Here is an 8,362-nt window from a genome sequence, read left to right on the forward strand (position 1 = left end):
ATGTTGCTAATTACGTAAAGTACGTAACCATCTCTACGTAAGTGTAGCATTACTGCTGGCCCGCCTGGGCTTCTTGCGCGCACAGTTGCACGGCGCATACGAGTCAATTAAGACTCCGCTGCCTGCATGTTCCGCCGCCGCCTTTGCCGCAACTCGCCGAGATCACCACGTAGCTCTTCCCATTGCTTTTATCAAACACGATACATGCCCTTCAAGAAACTTTCTGCTCCAAGCAACCTCATCGATCCGCCGACACGACAACTTCCGCTGCCACGTCTCCAATCGAATGTATTGCATCTTGTAAAGTCTCATCGACGACCTCCACGTGTTTTCCTCTAGATCAACACAACTGACTTCCGATCAATCTAGCTCATGATACCACTTGTTAGAATAAATCCGAAGCCACCGTTGATCATCCGAGGACCAAGCAATCACACGAGCACGACACCGAAATTTGTTAACGAGGTTCACCGATATGACTACATCCCCGGGGCCTGACTATGGACGCTCCTCCCCATGACACCGTCACAATACCGCACTCTGGCCACCCGGGCGCCGGCACACGCCGCCGGCTCCCCCTTGCGCGCATATGATATTATGTTGGCATAGGTTACATCGTGTGTCTACCCCCGCTATATATGAGAGGCCTAGGATACAAGTGTCCTACTAGGACACGACTCCACATCCTATGTAAACACGATACAACTCATAGTCCAACTATAACCTACCTTGTACACTATATTCGACACAACTCTAACATGTATCATGCGGAAACATGCATGTATCTGTGATTCCGAAAAAAGAAAAGAACATGATCCTTGATCACACGATTTAAATACTAACAGTGAACCGAAAACGCGATCCATCAAGCAACCTAATTTGCCGGAGCCGCGCTCTGAGCACATGTATGATACTAGATCATGGAAGGCGCGCGTTGCAGCGCCCGGCCTTTTTAAAAATAGAATGGTAGGTACTTCTATAAGTATACTAAGATATGGAAGTCATTTTGAACGTGCCTGCCCATTTTTAAAATAAGAATGGTAGCTAATTTTATGTGAATACTAAGATATGGCATGAAGTCATTTCCAGAGAAACATAAAACTACATGGTAAAATTTGTAGCAGGATTATAGAGTAAAGTACTTGGGTATGTAATGTAGTGCAGTTGCTCAATCCCGGTCGTGATGCATGAAAATGGTGGGCATGATGGTCGGTTGTATTCGGTGGAACCAATTGGATCTTAGAAAACTACTCCCTCCGTTCCGAATTACTTGTCTCAGAAATGGATGTATTTAGAACTAAAATACATCTAGATACATTCATTTCTGCGACAACTAATTCCGAACGGAGGGAGTACAAATCTCAAGGAAACCATTTAGGAATCACGCCATCATTGCTTGATACAAGCTTTAGTGAAACAAAAACACCAAATATAAAGAAACTTAACATCAATTTTGTAGTTCTCCACGGCGTAATAGCACTGTGCTCTAGCAACCACCTCCAAGCAGCTCTCTGTCATTCTTCACTACAACTATCATCAGCACCTCAATCATGCATCAGCAACAATTCTATCAAAAACGACCATCATAAGTCTATCTATCTTGTTTGCTCGAAGGTAGATCGCATACAAGTTGATACCTAGTATGTCATTCAAGGTAAAGAGAAGTTTTGTTTCTTTTGTTACAATATTCAGATTAGAATTTGCAGCATGAAGTCTGAAAAAAATAATTTCCATTCGAATTCGAAGACAGTATTGAGATCTAATGTGTGAACATGACCATGCTAAAACAAGTCGGCATTAGTAATGGAAATGAAATCATCATATGGAAATGTACTGCAACAGTACATCACAAGACTATAACACTTGTAGTAAGACCATACTCCAACTCGATCAGTTCAGATAGTGAAGTTTCAGTGATGCTACATAAAATAAAAAAGAATAATTGGAAAAATAATGTAAGCACATAAATTTAAAAAAAGTAAGAGAAAATTTATATAATCGCATAAAAAACTACCTTAATGCAGGATACTTGAAAAACCTAGTGATACATGGCTAGATTAAGGAATTTAAGAATGCTTGGCAGTCTGCATTTAGCTAGGCCACTTTATTTTTGGTTGATTCAAACTAACAAAAGTGTATGATCAAAGATGAATTCATATCATGATTCATCAAAAAAATATACTACTTCCAACTTTATTTTTTACCAAGTCCTAAGATCAATGAAACGTGGTTAGCTGACAATAACGACATGTGACAAAAAACATATATCATTAAATAGCATCTATGGATTGTTCCCTTACCTGTAGTACCACGTTTCACAATGCTATTCCTCTAAACATATATCATTATATCATTAAATAGCTGACAATAAAGACATGTGACAAAATATCATTAAATATATTCCTATGGCACAAGTAAACCAAGCTTTGTTCCCTTACCTGTAGAATCAACTTGAAAAAGGTGGCAATTCCTCTGACCCGGTTACAGTTTTCACCCCATGTCCAGAAGGAAATACTCTTGGGGTATTATCAGTGAATGGCGGTGCCCGATTATACTAACAACCAGCTGACCAAGCAATCCAAAACCCGAAGATGACTCGAAAAAAGACCAGAGAAAGTAATGATCTAACATCGCACTTGAATTGGGGCTATTTTGGGAAATCTATATATGTTCCTTGATATTATGTTTCCTGTTCACACAAGACCACAGAAAAAGGGTCATCCCGTAAGGTGGTCAATTGTGTTTTGCCCATAAAGCTCACAGGACATAACATGAGCAATTACACTACGTACAGAAAAGGAAAAAACTCTGCCTAGCATCATTTAAAAGAGTGAACATATTCGAGTGCCATGGATGGTAGAGCTGATCAATACTCTAATTACAGGAACATACATTAGATTAACTTGAAAATGCTAAGGCGAAACTCTGTCGAGCGAAACTAAAACACCCAACACCCAGTTCTGTCAAGAGAAACTAAAAACATTCAACACCCAGTTCTACTGTGATGATTCACTCAATGCAGCATTCAGTTCGCCATCATACTTTAAATTTTAAAAATAGAAAAATAGTACTCACATTAGAATGGACCACCCAAGAAACATATGCAAAAGTTCCGTATGCACAGGACCAGCTTGCGTACCATTTTCATCAACCATCAGTATTTGCCTCTGTTACAAAATCACTGGTTTCTTATTAATTATTATCCTTATTTCCAGAAGCCAACAAAGACATGTGACAAAAAACATACTCCCTCTGTTCCTAAATAATTGTCTTTCTAGAGATTTTAACAAGTGACTATACGGAGCAAAATGAGTGTATCCACACTCTAAAATATGTCTATACACATCCGTATGTGCTAGTCCATTTGAAATCTCTAAAAAGATAAATATTTAGGAACGGAGGGAGTATATCATTAAATAGCATGAAGCACACAACAGAAAATATCCACATGCTTGGAAAAAAAGTATATCATTAAATAGCCATCTGGAAAATATCTACAACCCAGAGATCATTTTTTATATGAAGAATGTGCAGAAGGAATTGGCAAATAGGTTAGCTGGAAAGGTAGCAGTATATGGCACATATATACGCTATCAATTGCACGTTTCAGGCTTTGCAAAAAGAAAGAAGAAGTTACTCGAGGATGTTGTACCACAGGACGCGGACAGGGGTGAATGGCAGGTGACATTGCTATGCTCTAATTGCCCAGACGCGATGGCCATCGGCTGCCAGGAGAGACGCACATTCCACCTAGAGGGAGGATGCCTGAGTTGCAACCAGGTGAATCAAATCAAAATAGCAACACACATGCACATGCGAGGACGAAGGAAAGATGGGGGAGCTCTGGAACTTACCAAATAGAAAAGGCTGCACAAATGCTCCGGCCGAAGGCGAAGGAACTACTATTCCTTTCAATTATTTTTCATGCAGGTCATAAGTTTAGCTCATAAATCCTGACAATGTCTATCTGAATCATTTGGTCACTCGGTAGATTATGTGCTCTGCCTTCGATCCGATTCGTTTCCGACACGAGCGCAGAGGGAGCAGGAGGGAGTTCGCCGCCCTCCAGTGAAGCATCTTGGGGAGGGCCAGGTTGCCGCCGAGGATGTGGTGTGGTCACCATGCCGAATCCCGCGGTCGTGGCTGGATCCGTGTGGAGAATAGGAAACCGCTGTCTAGTCGGGGCCATGTGGGCGCAGCAGCAGGGTTAAGGCGGCGACGTGCTGGGGGCAGTGAGGATGGGAGCGGGGCGGACGCATCGCCGATGGGTGAAGCTGCTGGGGTGTTGCGGCATGGGTGAAGATGAGCCGCTCCGGTCCGCCGTTGCCACCATCATCTCTCTCTCTCTCTCTCTCTCTCTCTCTCGCGCGCGCGCGCGCACGACGAGAGCAGCGGCGGCGCACCTAGGTCTGCCCTAGCAAAGGCCAAGAGGGGTCGGGGTGAGGAGCGGGTTGGGTACGGGGAAGGGGAGGGAAGTGGGTGGGCTGAATGGGCTGGACAACTGGACCAGGTTACCACAAGGCTTCGTTTCGGCCTCCAGAGCAGCAGGCCATTAGGACAGCTGGGCCACTGTTTAACAGATGCGCAAGAGGTGGCTTTAGACACCAAATCGACGGTCTTAAAATGTCTGATCGCGAAAATGAACGGCCAAGAATGCAAGCTGTGAGAGCTCGCTTTAGACTCAGTTTTACTGTCCTTAATATCCAAACCGGAGCTTTTCCTATGTGCCCGGGGGATTTGCTGTCACCAACGGGTTGGCTTTGGCTACTACTAGTAGTTTTTAGGGGATAATGCTGATTCCCACGCAAATGTCCGCGCCGCAACAAGGTTACACTATGCTCGTGGCCGAAGCCAGGTTCTCCATCGCGACACGCTACAAATTGATTGATATGGTATGCTCATGGCGGATCTTCCTGCGCCGACTCCATTATTAGGATCAGCATCGATCAGGTCGACCTCGTCATTGTTGGAATTTTTTTTTCTGAAAGGGTGCCATTGCTGGATAGCTTCATTGAGATTTCAGCCAGCCATATTGGCTCATGGGGCCGTAATAATAGCATGGGTACGCCATGGTTGAAGTATGAACACCCGAGGTCCCAATTGAGACACAGAGTAGTACTATTTCCTTCATCTCAAAATTCTTATTTTAGATTTGTTTAAATAAAGACAAAATTTTTAGGGCGAAGGGAGTATTATTTAGCACGAAAACCCACTTTAGTGATTAATATTAGAGATCCAATGGAAGTCACATGCAAGACTGCTGGAGGAAAATTGAGCTACCTACGAGCACCTGCCTAGTCAATCGGCTACTCACACCTCGAACCGTATAATTACCCATGTGTTGTATAATTTTCTTGTTTATGAAATATATGTATTTCCGTATCAGGCTCACCACTGTACTTTACATGCATGACAACAATAATGTAGCAGACTCACTCTCTCGCTCGCTTCTCCCATATATTTTAAACCATATATTCATTTTATAAACTTTTTTCATATTTGAACTCCTTGCGCCAAAATCTTTAAAATGAGACCAATCTTGAATATTGTTCAACCACATTTAAATTCGAACATACATTTTACATTTTGAAATAATCAATTTCGCATTGATAAATTACAATTTAATTTTTTTGTAGGTGCTATTTCACAATTCTAAACCTATATTTCACTTTCCACTGGCTTATTTCACAAAATAACAACTATTTCAATCGCACATTCTTGAAATAACCTATTTCACTTTTTTGAAATAAATTATTTCACATTTTCAAATAATCAGTTTCACAATGTCACATTACAACTTCAATTTATGTGGCTACTATTTCAAAATTTAGAGCCTACATTTCTCTTTCTACAGGCTTGTTTCACAAAAATAATATATATTTCAATCGCACATTGCTCAAATAACTCGTTTCACTCTTTTGAAATAAATTATTTCACATTTCCGAAATAATCAGTTTCACAATGATATATTATAATTTCACTTTTTGTGATTACTATTTCACAACTCAGAATGATTGGCTTGTTTTACAAAAAACATCTATTTTATTTGCACATTTCTCAAATAAACTATTTCACTCTTTGGAAATAAAATTATTTCATATTTCAAATAATCAGTTTCACAATGATACATTATATTTTATTTTCTATGGTTGTTATTTCATAATTCAGAAAACTACTTGTCACTTGTGGCTTGTTGCACAAACCTCACCCCTATTTCAATTGCACATTGTTGAAATAACAAAAAACACATGTATTGCAGTTGCACATTTCAGAACCTATATTTCACTTTCCACTGTCTTGCTTCCCAAAAATCACATTTTTCAAGTGAAGTTGGTTTGTTCCACATACGAAATGTGAAACATTGAAATTTAAACGTGTTTGAAATGTATCCAAATTTGGTTTAGTTCTAAAGGCCTTGGCATGATTAGTTCAAATATATAAATTATTTCAAAAATAAACCTATGTTTTAAAGGATATAAATGTTTTTAATTGGCTAGATGAAATAAAGTCTATGGATTTGCAAGCGAGAGAGAACAGATATATGCATGCGTGTATGAGAGAAGAGAGAGAGAGAGAGAGAGAGAGAGAGAGAGAGAGAGAGTTGTCACATCCATGCCTCCATGAAGGACAATGGTGGGGACCAATAGTTCTATTTGACTTGGTATTCATTTTGTATAGCAAAAAGGGAGGAATAATAGCTCTCCGTGGCCCGAATCTTAAAGCAACTTATGTGTGGTGAGATCATTACTGGTGTGTACCAGAGCCGCGCAAAATGAGTTTGTGAAGACCAATGCTACATCAACCAAATATTCTAGTTGACGCTGTGAGCATGGCCATGGCCACGGAGACCAATTAGGGACATGACCGTGTCATCGGTCGGCCAGCAAGGATCGTCCACTGATACGTTCATTTTGCATCATGTTTTCTTACTATTATTTTTATTGTTATAAAGTTATATTCCACTTTTTGATGCAATTCTAATGTCTTTTTCTCTCTTAAAATGTAAGATACACCACAAGAGGGAGATTGCTGGCAACTGGAATTCCGAGTTTGAGAAAGCTACAATGGAGATATAGCTATTCTCCGGAGGTCCAATTGATGTGAAAATTTATGAACATTTATTTTTTTAATATATAAAAAATATTGTGAGAAAAAGATACCAGAGAAGACCCTCCATAGTCCCACAAGCTCAGGGGCACGCCGATTGCGCTTGTCGGGCCCATGGAGGTCCACCGATGCCCATCTTCTTCTATATGAAGCCATTTTCCCTAGAAAAAAAGTAGAATACTTTCAGGACGAGCCGCCGCCATCTCGAGGTAAAAACCTAGGCAGGATCACTTTTGCTCTCCGGTGGAGGAAACTTCCCACCGGGAGGGGAAAATCGAAGCCATCATCACCACCAATGCTCCTCTCATCATGGGAGGACTCATCTCCATCAACATCTTCACCAGAACCATCTCATCTCAAAACTCTACTTGTTCCCTTGCTTTCAATCTTTGTATCAAACCTCACATTCGTACCTAGGGGTGCTAGTAGTGTTGATTACAAGTTGTAGTTGATGCTAGTTGGTTTACTTGGTGGAAGATTATATGTTCAGATTTTTAATCACTTATTTATCTCCTCTGATCATGAACACAATTATGCTTTGTGAGTAGTTATGTTTGTTCTTGAGGACACGGGAGAAGTCTTGTTATAGGTAATCTGTGAAGTTGGTTTTTGATTAGTGTTTTGATGTTGTTCTTCCTCTAGTGGTGTCATGTGAACGTCGACTACAAGACACTTCATCGTGCTTGGGCCTAGGGGAAGGCATTGTGGGATTAGCCTATAGATGATGGGTTGCGAGGGTGAAAGAAATCTAAACCCTAGTTTATGAGATGTTCCCTAAGGGGCCAATTTGGATCCTTTTTGTTTAATGCCATGGTTAGATTTATCTTAATTCTTCTCTTGTATTTGCTGATGCTTGCATGGAGGGGATAATCATAAGTAGGTTGTTTGATCAAATAAGAATAACATCTTACCTCCGGTCCACCCACATAAAAATTTATCAAAGCAATGAATGCGAGTCAATGAATCATGGTGAAAGTAACTAGATAAAATTCCCGTTTGTCCTCGAGAACGCTTTAATCACTATAAGAAGTACTTCCGACTTGCCCTTAGTAATATTAAGAACTGGGAAACCTTGCCGCACCTTGCTACTTTGGTTACTTGTTACTCGTTACCAATTATTTTACTATAAAACTATCTGTTGCAACTGTCTTACAACACTTGCAGAGAATACCTTACTGAAAACCACTTATTAACCCCTTCTGCTCCTTGTTGGGTTTGACACTCTTACTTATCCAAAGGACTACGATTGATCCCT

At 40.5% G+C, this 8,362-nt stretch overlaps 1 long non-coding RNA gene across 2 annotated transcripts; it reads right to left on the reverse strand.

The window, feature by feature from the left end:
• Positions 1–1,390: 1,390 nt before the first annotated feature.
• On the reverse strand, positions 1,391–4,435 carry LOC119321832. 2 transcript variants are annotated; one of them, XR_005155235.1, is made up of 4 exons: positions 3,855–4,435; positions 3,653–3,765; positions 3,076–3,167; positions 1,391–2,689 (listed from the first exon to the last, which is right to left on the reverse strand). It is a non-coding gene; the product is annotated as an uncharacterized LOC119321832 (long non-coding RNA). The 2 variants fall into 2 exon arrangements; XR_005155234.1 differs by having other exon boundaries at positions 1,391–3,167.
• Between the last annotated feature and the right edge of the window lie 3,927 nt (positions 4,436–8,362).

This window comes from Triticum dicoccoides, chromosome 6B (assembly GCF_002162155.2).
Source record: "Triticum dicoccoides isolate Atlit2015 ecotype Zavitan chromosome 6B, WEW_v2.0, whole genome shotgun sequence".
Classification (NCBI taxonomy): Eukaryota; Viridiplantae; Streptophyta; class Magnoliopsida; order Poales; family Poaceae; genus Triticum; species Triticum dicoccoides.